This window comes from Herpailurus yagouaroundi, unplaced genomic scaffold, assembly GCF_014898765.1.
Source record: "Herpailurus yagouaroundi ecotype Mexico unplaced genomic scaffold, PumYag 159, whole genome shotgun sequence".
In the NCBI taxonomy this organism is placed as follows: domain Eukaryota; kingdom Metazoa; phylum Chordata; class Mammalia; order Carnivora; family Felidae; genus Herpailurus; species Herpailurus yagouaroundi.
This window is the reverse complement of record NW_024412400.1, coordinates 82,634,077-82,648,231: the sequence shown is the minus strand read 5'-3', so window position 1 is coordinate 82,648,231 and position 14,155 is coordinate 82,634,077. Positions and strand designations below refer to the sequence as shown.

The following is a 14,155-nucleotide window of genomic DNA, read 5'->3' as shown; positions in this document are numbered from 1 at the left end:
GACCTTTCATGGATTACTATCGTATAGCATAAATATAATGGCAGCAGGATGATCAATGTGCCAAGCTGATAAAGTTTGTTGTTTTTATTTTTTATTTTGAAAATTTAGACTCACAGAATGGTTGCAGTAATAGTACAAAGAAAGCCTAAAATCCTTTCACCTAAATTCTGTAAATGTTAACTTTTTACTGCGCATGTCTCTCTGTTTGTGTATGTTTCTCTTTTAGCCATTCTCTGTTTATGTGTGTGTATTATACTTTTATTTTTTAAACCATTTAAAAGTAGGCTGCAGACAATACAGTGCCCCCTTTACCTCTAAATTGACTGCAACTTTCTAAAACAAAGGACGTTTTTACATAAAGACAGTACAATTACTAAAATCAGGAAATTAACATTGATGGGCTATCTCTCCTGATACAGACTGTATACTTTCTCAAATTTTTCTAATTATACCATTAATTTCCTTTATAGGAATATTCTTTTTTTATCCAGGACCCAATCAAGGCTCACACATTGCATTGGTGAATTGGGGAAGAGTCAGATCACAGTGCACATTCAAATGTAGGTTTATTCTCCCTCCAGAAATTTTAAAGTCCTTTTCTATTCATTTTTAAGGGCAGTGAGGAGGTCTGGTAAACTGCATTTCAGAAATGCTGTCATAATGGGTTTTAACACCTTTTACTGTTCTTACTGGTGCTATTTTGTAGAATAAGGAACAATATTGACAGGGCTTATGGGAGGTATTTTCATACACTTTTTAAAAAAAGATCTCAGACTTCCATTTTTATATTCTAACGTTTTCATATATATATATATATTTTTTGTAACTGGAGCCATGTAATATGTATAAGGGAAATGTTTGCTTTGTTTCAAGAGTTTTGCTAATTTTTAGGCAGAAAGATAACAGTTGCCTAGAGTTTACCTTATGTTGAACTAAAATCAGTATTCCTTGGGGCACCTGGGTGACTTAGTTGGCTGGACATCCAACTCTTGATTTCAGCTCGTCATGATCCCAGGGTTGTGGGATCAAGCCCCGTATAAGGTTCTGTGCTGAGCATGGAGCCTGCTTAAGATTCTTTCTCTTTCTTTCTCTGCCCCACTCATGCTTTCTCTCTGTCTCTCTAAAATAAGTAAATAAATATCAGTATTTCTCTTTTAAAAAAAAAGGGTGTCAGTCAATTAAGAATTTCTTACCTAATCCTTAAAAACAAAGACATTGGGGGTTTTAAGCAGGAGGTAAGATTCTCAGATTTTGTTTTGTTTGTTTTAAAAGTCATTTCCCTGGCATTACAGAAAATGGTTTTGAAGAAGCTGTTTTAATAAATTCTTAGAATAGTGGAAGATGAGAGGACAAGGCAGAGACTGGTGATGGGGAGGAGAGAAAATAACATAGATCAAAGCCCAGTATGCAAAGTCACCCCTGCTCCAATACTCCACTGTGGGAATAGAATGGTTTAAATTTGTGATGCCAGACCTCTTACCACTAATATGAAAATTCACGTACAAGAAAGAGGACACAAAACGTTCCCCACCTTCAACTTACGTTTGCGAAGAATGTTTTAATTGAGTCTTATTTCTTAGTGAAAGATGATAGCTCAGTCTCACGTCTTCCGCTTTCATTTCTAAAAGTCTTTTTATACCGCCACAGTCCCCTAGTGCTATACATCAAATTAAGGCAGGCCTTGAGTGTCAGCCCAAAAGGCTTTACTTTAATATTTAGTGTAATGTTGGAGATCATTCCTAGTCTTGTACATGATTCAAATAACTATTTCTTTAGTCACCTACAGTGCTAAACTTTTGTCATCTGACAAGATAAATTAAAGAATAAGCAACAGCCTATTGAGTTGAAAAAAAAAATACGCACAATGCATTATTTTGCAATCCCATGAAGGCTAAAGAGCTTACCCTAACAAAATATATCCATCAATTCAATTTTAAAGTCTTGCCTGAAAACTCACTATGCTACACATTTCAAGTTGCACCTGAATCTTCTGGAACTAATTTAAAATGCAGATTCTGATTCCATGGGTTTGGGATAAGGTCTAAGATTCTTATCTTTCACATTCTGCCCAGGGTATCCATTCTGCTCATTCTCAGACCACATTCTAAAGAAGAATACAGAAACCATCTATTACTTCTCACTGTATTGCAGGTTTTTACTTGAAAACAGAGGTTGGAACTGTAAGTTAGAAAGAACACACACAGGGCTGGAGTCAAGACAAGGAGTCTAAGACCTGTTTGCCATCAACAAACCAGGTGACTTGGGGTAGATCCTGTGATCATTGTGGGCCTCAGTTTCCACAATGTGGACATCTGCAACAGAAAAGAGAGCTGTTTTTCTACGACATAAGGTATGTTTTTAATAAAAATTTAACAAAAATCCAACCTTCAGAATGAACAAGTTTGAGTTGGTTTAATTGCAGTAAACATATTTATTTAAAAATGTTAAATGTTTTCCTTCTGAGAGTGCAATGCCAAATAGCTACCATATGATTATAAAGAAAATGAAAAACAAAATTACCTTCCTGAGAAAGTGACCCTTTCTCTTTATGAAGTCACAGGCCGAATGAGACAGTAAACAGAGAATGTGGCCAAAGAGTCATGATTCAGGAGATTAAAATATCCCTTCTCAGAAATGGATACACTACTTTTCTGCCTCAGGCACAACTTTCAGAAAAATATATTCTTTGAATTTGGAATGAAGCAATTTTTCATTTCATTTCAACACCTGGCTCTGAAATGAGGGGAGGCAAAGAAACATTGCACCATCTCTTGCTTGAAGAATCATTCAGATTCATAGTGGCAGAGTTCCCCAAGAAATAAATGGGATCCAACTGGAACGTCCCAAATCCAATATATATAGACACTGTACAGAAGAGTATATCTTTTAAAAATCTGTAAGTGGTAAGCTGAAAAAGATGAATGTTTAAAAATGAGAGAGAGAGAGAGAGAGAGAGAGGTGACAGGGCATTTAACTCTCCAGAGTCCCATCCATTCACTCTCAGTCTTTGGGGTCAGCTGTGCTTTTGGAGAAGCCGCGTTTCCAGGGGTCCTTTTGCCAGCTGCCTGAGTCCTGTTGCTTTTGATCACTCTCTCTGACGGATGTGATGTGATTCTTTTTGCCAGCTCGTCCCTCTGAGTCTGCTAACTCGGCACACGCTGCTCTCACCTCAGTAGCAGGACTGCCTCTCTCTCAGCAAGAGCTCTTAGTCCTGCCAAAGGCCAACACCCCCTGGTGGCCCCCGCACCTCCTGACAGCCCAGCTCCCTGGCAGATGAAGCTCTCCCTCTGGTCCCCGTGTCAGATTCAAAGTCCTGACCAGCTTCCATCAGCAGAAGCTGCCTCTTAATTGCTGTAGATCAAAAAGCATTGAACATGTCAATTAAAATAGAGTGGAAGAGGGCAGACAAAGATAGGGAAGATCTGGCATTTACCAAAATAACCCATTTCCTGCTGGGCTGATGGCTTTCTTTATGCCTCATGGTTCTACTTGATTAATGGGCAGGTCGTTTCTCCAGCAACACCACGAACACAGCAATCGATTTCAGGGTCTGTCTGATTTACCTGACTCTCTGGCTTTTTTCTTTCCTATAATCCATTCCATTCTATAGCAAAAGGGTTTGTCCCTAGAACTACACATATTTCCATTAGAAGAGAACCCCCTCAAGCCACATGCAGATGTGAAGGAAGTAGCCTCATTGCTTTTGACTCACCTCTTATCAGTCCCTTGTACTTTCCTATTATATTCCATCAACATGGCTAAAATATAATTTTCAGAGCTAGAACAGGGCTTCACTACATAGTCTAACAGATGAGTAAAGTGAGGCTCAGAGAGGTGAACTGACTTGCCCAAGGCGACACAGAAACTGTACTTACTAACTCACTTTCTAGTCGGTGCCTGCTTCCATTTCACAGCTATGTTGCTACCCTAGCCATATTTCAAGAACCCGATCTAAGACCTAGAGAAGCGATCGCCAGGAAACGTGCTGGTTAGAAGCCAAGCCTACTACGCCACATTGCCCCTGCCAATTACTGGCTTCCTCCTCTGCAGAGTGGGTAGTTCATGGTCATCATGGAATTACTGTGAACATTAAGATTGTTAGTGTTGGCAAATCTCTCTTGTCCTCACAATAGCAAGTCTAGTTTATGCACTGCTTCTTAAGTGTTCAAAGAAAGTTGATGGGTTCAGGAAACACTACCCCCAAATATGGCACCTTGGCACATTGAATGTCTTAAGCTGCAGGAGTTTGAGAAAATGGCAGGATTGGGAAGTTCTCTCTGACCTCCCTCTTGCCTTTCTTCCCTGAGACAGGGACCTCTGAAAGGTACGGTCCCTACATCAGGAGGAACGGGGAGTCTCTTATGCATGATGGGAGTTTGGGATCAAGAAATCTTTACCAACAAACCTTGTTAAACTAACCCTTATGTTCCTAGTTACCTCTTCCCCATTTATTATTCCTAACCCAGCCTCCTCTGCGTCATCAGTTCTTCACAGATCTATTCTTTCTTTGTCTAAAAGGTATAAAAGCCCCTGCTCTGGTCATTTCTTAAGGTCTTTATACTTCTGTGGGGGCTCCCAGGTACATGTAAAAATTCAGTAAAATTTGTATGCTTTTCTCCCGCTAAATCTATCATTTCAGACCCAGCAAGGGATCCTAAGAAGGTCAAAGATAACTTTTCCTTCCTTAAAAAGTAAAATATGTATTGTTCATTAGATTTATGTAATGTAGCTAGAGAAGTTACAGAACAATGGTCCCTAATTTGGTAGATCAGCAGATTGCCAAGTTTTATTTTCCAAGTAAGCAAATACAAAAAAAAATCCACTTACTAGCACACCTATCTTGTAAACTAAAGAACACTAAAATTCACAGTAGGAAAGGTATAATTTGAAAAGTAAAAATCCTCCTCAAAAAGTAATAATACTTTTGCTTCTGATGAAAAAAGTGTTGTCATGGGCCAGTGTCAGTACAAACACTGCAGTTTAGTTTGCAAGCCCACTGTCTCCCACTCATCTTCAAGGAGGAAGCACGCTGCCAGAGGCTGTGTGGCCCCTTCCCTCCAGCCTTCCCACGTGAGCCGGGAGATGTAAGGCCTCCGGGGCCTTAACTGTGAACATAATTTCCAAGTTCCTAAATGAAGCAGCTGCCAGTCACCCAAGCCTTAGCCAGTGTTCTTCAAATCTGCACATAAATCCAATTTTCCAGAGTCAGGATCTCCCCAAATCATCAAAGGTAGACCATGGGCAAATATACAAAATGAATGTAACCTGGAAAAAGAGCAAGCCCTGCCCTTTGTTGCAAAATTCATCCACATTGCTGGGGAAGTTCATAAGAGTGGTACGCGAGAAAGCAGATGGAAGGCTTAACAGAAGGTCTGTGGGTTCTAATTGCATGAAGTAAACGCCCGAACCTTGTATGGCGATGGCCCTACTCAGTTTTGTGGAATTCAGACCATGCCTGGAGGTGAGGTACCAGTAGGGACAGAGACAGATGAAAATAGGCAAAGAGGCAATAAGAAGTGCAAAGGCCCTGGGGCATGTTGTAAAAGGACACTGTCAGACTAGGGGTGTCTTAGAGGAGTGGAACATCAGGGGAGACAGTCACTGTCTTTAAATGTCTGAAGAGCTGTCAGGTAGAAGAGAAAATAGAATTGCCAGAGGGCATAAGAAAGTCAAATGATTGGAAACAAAGAAAAACAGACTTATGCTACATAAGGGAAAACCTTTTAACTCTTAAAGGTGCCAAAAGAAAAAAAAACAGGAAAAAAAAGAGGAAAGGGAAGAAAAGAGCAGTTTTTTGTTTTGATTTTTTGTTTTTCGTGGGTTTTTTTACTTTTTTTTTTTTAACATTTATTTATTTTTGAGACAGAGAGAGAGCATGAACAGGGGAGGGTAAGAGAAAGAGGGAGACACAGAATCTGAAACAGGCTCCAGGCTCTGAGCCGTCAGCACAGAGCCTGACGCGGGGCTCGAACCCACGGACCTCGAGATCATGACCTGAGCCGAAGTCGGGCACTTAACCAAATGAGTCACCCCGGCGCCCCTGTTTTTGTTGTTGTTGTTTGTTTGTTTGTTTTGTTTTGTTTTTCATGAACAGTGGTGATTTCCACATACTGAGAAATATTCAAGAGAAACCAGGTTAAGGGTCTTCGGTAAGTGAGAAGGACTTAGGCCAGATATCTGACAAAAGGAAAGGAGATGATACTATAGATTCTGGCTAGGAATTGAAGATCCTGATAACCCTACCAAGTGATCTTGACCATCCCCTGGTTTCTTTCTCTGTTTCTTTGCCCACAATTGAAGCTTGATACATGGTATGTATTATAAATTCGGAGCATCCTCCTAGTTTGAGTACATTCTGGGTTCTATCAAACACACCTGGTTTTTCTTAGGTTTGATTATGGTAACTGTCATTTATTGAATATTTTCTATGAAAAAGGCACTATAAAATTTTGAAGTAGATTATATCATTATCCCCATTTTATAGATAGGGAAATTAAGTTTCAGAGCTGGTATGTGCTTTGACCAAGCCACACAGCGAGGAAGAGTCAAAAACCTATTTCTAACCACCATCATCTGCTGCTGTTAAGCCCCACAGTGCATGGCCTGAAAACGTCCAAATTTACTCTCTCAAAAGTATTTGCATTTTGCTCCAGCAGCCTCTGCTTCATCGCCAAGTCCCATGCCTAGAAACTGACACAAATTCCTGGTTACCCAAGGATTACCTTGGAGATCAGCATCATGAGATTGTTGTCCTTCTCAACTCTATTTTTTTGTTTTGTTTTTTGTTTTGTTTGTTTTGCTATTAAAGTAAGCCTCCATGACAGCTCCTACTTTCACATTCTGGGACTCAGTACCTATGTAAATAACACTTTAGACAACCTAGGCTCCCATGTCCTTGACCCCAAACTACAGTCCTCTTTCTCTGTAGCCCACTTCAATCAATTACCCCTTGCTTGGGCTTACGTCCTTTACTATATCTAAGGTATCCTCCTTTTTTAAAATTTATTTTTAAGAGACAGAGAAGGGGAAGGGGCAGAGAGAGAGGGAAAGAGAGAGAATCTCAAGCAGGCTACCCACTGTCAGTGTGGAGCCCGTCAGGGGCTCAAACCCAGACTGCGAGATCATGACCTGAGCAGAAATCAAGAGTCACTTGCTTAACCATCTGAGCCACCCAGGTGCCCCTAAGCTATCCTCCTTCTCACCAAAACAGTTCATCCTTTACACTCCTTCATTTTCTGACCCCGACTCTATGATCCTCATAGTCTCTTGGAGCACTCTTCCCTCTTCTCACAGACTCACTTCCCTGCTCCAGCCTCATCCCAAGATCTCAGGCTGCTCTCACCTCAAGCCCTTTCTTTCCTTCCAGTCCTTTGACACTGCTGCACATGAGCACCTACACCTCCAACCAGCCCCGTCTTCTGCTTCCACATGTGGGCCACTGATGCAGCCGCCACAAACCAAGAGGCCATGAAGACTGACACCATCATGAGCGTGTAGAACTCAGTCACAGCTGCTGCCCAGTCTACACTGCTCAGTGATTCCTAGTCAGTCCCTCCATACTGTCTCAGGCATTTTTCCAGACCCTCACATTTTCCATAAGCTTCTAAATCCCACTCTCTGGTGTAGACTAGATCTTACATCTTATTTCACATGCTCAAGCTTCCAACCTTGCTTCCTCATTCTCAGCACAGAGAATCAGTTCCCTTCTACTACACGGAAGGAAGAGATTACAGAAACCCTATCCACTTCACACCTCTAGATCTAGGTTATCTGTCCACACTTTCCTCCTGCCATCGTGTCATACGTGGCCACGTATGAATAGGTCATGTAGAATAGGCTATTCTATGATGTGATCTATAAGGCCAACTCCTTCTCTAGGTACGCCTGTTACACAAATAGCACATGTGTGACCATGTCTCTGGTTCCTGTCTTCCTCAGGAACTTTATCAGTAGTCAATTTCTCTCCATGTTCTTCAAGCTCTTCTCTATAATTTATCATTCCCATCAGCTTTTAAACATGCTCAAAGATCCCTGAACCCTTTCATATGACTGCAATTACATGGAATTAAATCCTATGTACAGTGAAGGGCTTGGAACAGAATGTGGTGGAAAGGGTTTGTAATTGGGTTTCAGTGGGTCTACGGGTGATGCATTAACTGATTTAGATTTTACATATCAATTTTTAAAAGTTTCTATAATTATAATCTAATGCCTTTATAGGTAAAGTGTTATTTTGTAAAAGTACGATTTTTCCTAACTGAAACAATGTGTTGGTTTTTATATCCAGCCAGTCTAGTTGAAAGAGTGCCAAGTCTGTGAGTACAGCAAAGTCTAGGCTGTCTTGCCAGCTCTGAGCGCCCTCTGCTGGTGAAAGTGGGTACAACAGTCAAAGAAACCATTCAGTTTGGTGACCGTTAAAAAACACTTCGTATTTATCACAATGCAGTTTATGTTTTCTTTCATTTCCAATATTGTGTAAGGGCTAGTTAACATGTTACAAGTAGGACTCTTGCTGACTCCATTTGAGCTCTGTATAATAATTCTGTGATGCCTAAAACAGCAGCCATTAGCCACAGGTGACTCCCGGGCACTTTAAATATATGTCGTTTGAAATGACAGGCCTTGTAAGTGTAAAATACATACCATAGTTCAAGAGTTATTACAGGAAAAATTATTTAAAACATCTAATTAAAAATTATATTGATTGCATGTTGAAATGATAATATTTTGGATATAATGGGTTAAAATATCTTACAAAAACTGATTTCACCTCTTCATTTTTCACCTTTTTATATATGGTTACTAGAAATTTTAAAATTATGTATTTGGTTTGCATTGCATTTCTACTTTACAACATGCCATAGATGCTTCATTCCAAAGTTAAAGTACCATGCATAAACATCAAAGTAGGTCCCTTAAACATGGTTCGTGACTCATGAAATCCTCACACATATATATTGAGGGCATAAAAAGACTTGGAAAATAAAGATGGGAAAACGGGTTGCTGAGTTTTCTATCAATTTTGGAGAGAGCTATTGGTGTGTTAAGTACTGAGGACTGCCAGCCAGCTCTCCTCCCTCAGACAGGGGAGACAGTGGGACGTACTGATGCCCCATTTCAAGCCTATCGAGAGGCGTCAATGGCACCACTGAGAGCTTACCTAGATGCTGGCCACGGGCTGGCAAGGGAAGCAGAGTAAGAAGTCTGTGATTAGGAAAGCAGCCACACTTCCAGACTTGGTCAGAGTTAAAAATGCCTCTTTCCCCAGGTCAGGTGTGGATGAGTGTGTCACAGCCAGAGTGTGTGATTTAAACCTCTCCAAGAGGGCCTCAGGGCAGTGAGAGAGTTGGAGGTGGGCTTCTGAATGGGAATTCAATTTGAGTGGAGGGCAGTGATGGGTGAAGGAAGAGAGGAGCACACATGCTGTGTGACCCTCACTCCCCTTCAGAGAGGGCCCGACTCGCTGCCTTAGCAAAAACTGCAAAAAGATCTGAGACTTCTTTCACACATGTCTGAACCTGAGCTGTGTGGCACTCATTTGAAGTATTAATTTCTGCAAACATAATCTATAAACAACTGGTAAGTCAAAAACACACCACCTGTTTCCAGGTGGCCTCTCTGATCCTTAATGCTAGAACCTTCCTAACATTAGCTCATTCATTAGATCTTGAGTAAAATCATTCATTAGATCTTGCTGAAATAACTTTCTAGACCCCAAATGGAGCTGCTCCTGCCTGGGGTGCCACATCAGCAAACCAAGATGTGGAGGACTTTCACATCCCTGTACATGCTCCACTTGACCAGAAACACAGTATATCCACTCAGCCAGTCCCCAAACGCCGAGCCAACTGTGCACACACGCTATACTCATTTACTTGTTCTTTCTCACCACAAATAATGTCGACTATGTGGCCCCAGCCAGTCAGGTATTTCCTATTTTTCGTTTCCTCGTTCTTTATTCTTAATCCTATAAAGCTCCCTGCCTTCCTCCCCATTTTGTACTTTTCCGAAAGAAGGCTCTCTGCTTCATGAAGTGTTCGGGTTTGTTTGTACTACCCGAACTGTCTTCATTAATCGTTTTTTAAACACTTTGCATAGTAGATGGGGATCGAAGATGTCAAGGTTACAGAGGCTTTAGGAGCCCTCTTTTCTTGCCATCCATTAATTTATTCAATGTAAAAATGTCTACATTCGGGGCGCCTGGGTGGCTCAGTCAGTTGAGGATCCGACTATGGCTCAGGTCATGATCTCACACTCCGTGGGTTCGAGCCCCGCATCAGGCTCTGTGCTGACAGCTCAGAGCCTGGAGCCTGCTTCCGATTCTGTGTCTCCCTCTCTCTCTGCCCCTCTCCCACTCGTGCGCTGCCTCTCTCTGTCTCAAAAATAAAAAAAAAAAAAAATTTTTTTAAATTAAAAAAAAGTCTATATTCAACTCCTATTATGTGTCAGGCACTATGCTAGTCAGTAACAATATGATACAGTCTTAGCCAAGGCTGAATTCGGTGGGAAATCACCATTTCCCAGTGCAGTCAACTCCACTTTGAGAAAATTCTCGTATTAGAAAGATTTTGTGTCTATGCATAGAATTATAGAAGAGCCTAATGTTTGGAGAAGGTGGGTTTTGAGTTGTTGGCGCCCCGTGTGGTGGATAACTTGCTAACACTCCCTGAGGTAGTCCAGCCTAGATAGCTTCGGCTGGTAGAAAAGTTCATTTGTCTACTTTGTGTAAATCATCCTGGTGACATCAAGTGTTGACATTTACAAAGCGCTCCTCTTTTTTCTCTGGCAATGTTTTTTATTACAGTTTGCCTTTCCTGATTTTTATCACTTTTTTTCTTTATTTTTTCTTTATTTTTATTCTTTTGGTCACTATTTCCATGGAACATTTTTCTCATCCTTCTACTTTCAATCTTTCTGTATCATAGGTTTTAAGTATTTCTCTTTAAAAGCGTATCGTTGAGGGGGCACCTGGGTTTGTTGATCATCCGACTTCAGCTCAGGTCATCTCACGGTTCGTGAGTTCAAGCCCCACATCTGGCTCTGTGTTGACAGCTCAGAGCCTGGAGCCTGCTTCAAATTCTGTCTCCCTCTCTCTCTGCCCCTCCCCCGCTCACTTTCACTGTGTCTCTCTCAAAAATAAACATTAAAAAAAATTTTTTTTTAAAAAGGGTGTCATTGGGATTCATCAATCTGACAGTCTATTGATGACAAAAGGTGTCATTTAACTGGAACATTTAACCTACAAACATTTAATATAATGACTGAAATATTTAGGTTGAATTTACCATCTATGTACTGGCGTGTACATGCTCTACCTTGTCTGTGCTCCTTTCACATTGATTATATTTTATTCTGTTTCCCTCATATTATCTTGGCAGTTTCACATTTTACTACTCTTTTTTGTTCTTATAATGAAGATTACATCAAGCATATTTGACATATCAAGGCCCAATAAAAGTCTTTTACCTCTTCCAAGATACTGGAGAAACTTAACTTTGCTACTTAATGGGTTCTAGACCAGCAGCATAAAAATCACCTAGGTGATTGTTAAACATGACAAATCTCCAGCACCACGCCAGACCTTTTGATCAAAATCTACAATTTAACAAGATGATTCATATGTTAAAAGTTTAAGGAATACTGCTGTACAACATTGTTAGTTCCACTTAAATTTTTATAATTTATATACCATTTTGTGCATTTACATCTTAAACCCCTATCATGTTTTGCACAATGCTCATTTATTCATTTATATTTACCAACAAATATATATTTTTTTAATTTTCTAAAAATGTTTATTTTTGAGAGAAAGATAGAGACAGAGTGCAAGTGGGGGAGGGGTAGAGAGAGGGAGACACAGAATCCGACGCAGGCTCCAGGCTCTGAGATGTCAGCACAGAGCCCAACGTGGGGCTTGAACCCATGAACAGTGAGATCATGACCTGAGCCAAAGTTGGACACTTAACTGACCAAGCCACCCAAGTACCCCCATACTTTTCATTTATATTCATTCTTTTTTGTATTTCTGACCTTTCATCCAAGATCATTTTTCTTTGGCCTAAAGCACACATACACACTTACTTTAGACTGTGACTATCCATACTTTTAGTTTGAAGGTTTATTTCCCAATCATTTAAAAAAATCTTTATTATGGACATTTTCAAACATATGTGAGTAGAGAGAACAGTGTAATAAACCTGATTTACCCATTGCCAATTATTGATATATGGCTAATCTTTCCTTTCTTATACCTTATTCACTTTCTACTCCCTGACATCAGATCATTTCATCACTGTTTATCTCTGAAGCATAGGGACTCTTTTTGTTTACAACCTGATCCCAGCATCATCAGGTGATGATCAACACCAAATACTCAATATCATCACATGTCTAGCCAGTCTGCATATCTCCCCATCACCTTATGAATTGTGTTTTCAGTCTATTTGCAACTAGTTAAAATGTCACTTGCGTCTTATATCCCTCCCTCTGTCGTTTCCTCACAAATATATTTCATTTTGAAGAATTTTTTTTTTGTTTTATAAAGTTTCTCACAGTCTGCTTTTGTAGATTTCAACCTTATTTGATATTTAAAATGTTCCTTAATGCCCTATGCTTCCTACAGATTAGTAGATAAATCCAGAAACTTGGTAATTTTGTTGTATTGTTTCTTCCATTTAAAGGCATATATCAAATTCTTCCTCCTTTTATGGTACCAAATGTTGGTGATCATTACCTAGATCTGTTAATTCTTTGAGGGTTGCAAAATGATCAAAATCTCATTCTATCATTTTTTTTATTTGACTACCAGTTAAAATGTTCTGTAAAGGGAAATGTATTCTCATCCACTATTCATTTATTCCTCAATAAGGTATAGATCTTATTAAAATAACAGGCAGGATAAATGCTCAATTATTCCCCTATTCACCAGTTTTCAAAGACCATGGGTTGGCTCATAGCATCTGCCATAGGTAAGCAGTAAGGGTTACTTTAAGAGGATAAAGATGCTTATAAAGATGTGGATTGAAACATATTTGATGTGTTTCTATTCATTTCCATTACTATTTTTATTGATGCACAGCCTCCTATCTCTGGTTGGTTGGAAGCAGTTGACATAACTCCGGTAGTCTTTGATAGCTTCTTTGCTATCTAGTAATATAAAGACGTTCCAGGTTTATATTGTAAATTTAAACCATACCTAAAAATAACCATATCTCTATGCAAGTCTGTTTTCTTTGGGTAGGAAATATTATTTCAAAGACCACAATTTGAGTATGAAAAATGTTGCTTCTTGCCCATAGTTTCTAGGTCTTTTCAGTCAACAAAAATGGTGGAAAATACTTCTAAAAATATGTAGGTGTGTATGGAAAAGCGGGGGGGGGGGGGGGAAGATAAATTCATATATAGATAAAATCATTGAAAATAGTTCCCTTCTGTGTGATTATGTACCAGCTGGGTATGGTTAGTTAAGTCCATTGCTTCATTTTATTCTGACTTTTAAAGTTTCCATTTACAAAATTTTGTTTCAAAATTATTTAAAATAAGTTATCTAATTCTAACATCAGATCTACGAAATTAAGTATATACCATTATGTCTAGCTTCTACATCTCCCCAACACATGTATTTCTCCTCCCTCTCTAGAGCTAACTTCAAGAAACGTTGCCACTCCATTTTTATGGTTGTTATAAAAATGCATACATATTAGCATTTCCCCCACCCCACCCCCTTTTCCAGATAAGTGGTAGAAAACCTTAATACTTTCTCTGCTCTGCTTTTCTCATTTAAAAATATGGGGCACCTGGGTGGCTCAGTTAGTTAAGCATCTGACTTCTGCTCAGCCAATGATCTCACAGTTCATGGATTCAAGCCCCACCTCAGGCTCTGTGCTGACTGCTCAGAACCTGGAGCCTGCTTTGGATTCTGTGTCTTTCTCTTTCTGTCCCTCCCCTGCTTGTGCTCTGTTTCTGTCTCTCAAAAATAAATAAATGTTGAAAAAAATTATAAAATGAATGATCTTGGAGAAGTATATTCATGATGTAGAAAAATATTCATAGTGTATTCATGATGTAGAAATATGTTCATGAGATTTTGCTGAGTTCTTAAAAGGCAAATAAAAAAATGCACTGTATTTAAAAAATTTTTTTAAATAAATAAAAA

At 39.5% G+C, this 14,155-nt stretch overlaps 1 long non-coding RNA gene across 1 annotated transcript; it reads right to left on the bottom strand.

Annotated features, from left to right (window-relative positions):
* Positions 1 to 2,130: 2,130 nt before the first annotated feature.
* LOC121033380 (uncharacterized) lies at positions 2,131 to 2,871 on the bottom strand. The gene is made up of 2 exons (XR_005791862.1): positions 2,521 to 2,871; positions 2,131 to 2,312 (listed from the first exon to the last, which is right to left on the bottom strand). It is a non-coding gene; the product is annotated as an uncharacterized LOC121033380 (long non-coding RNA).
* Positions 2,872 to 14,155: the final 11,284 nt, after the last annotated feature.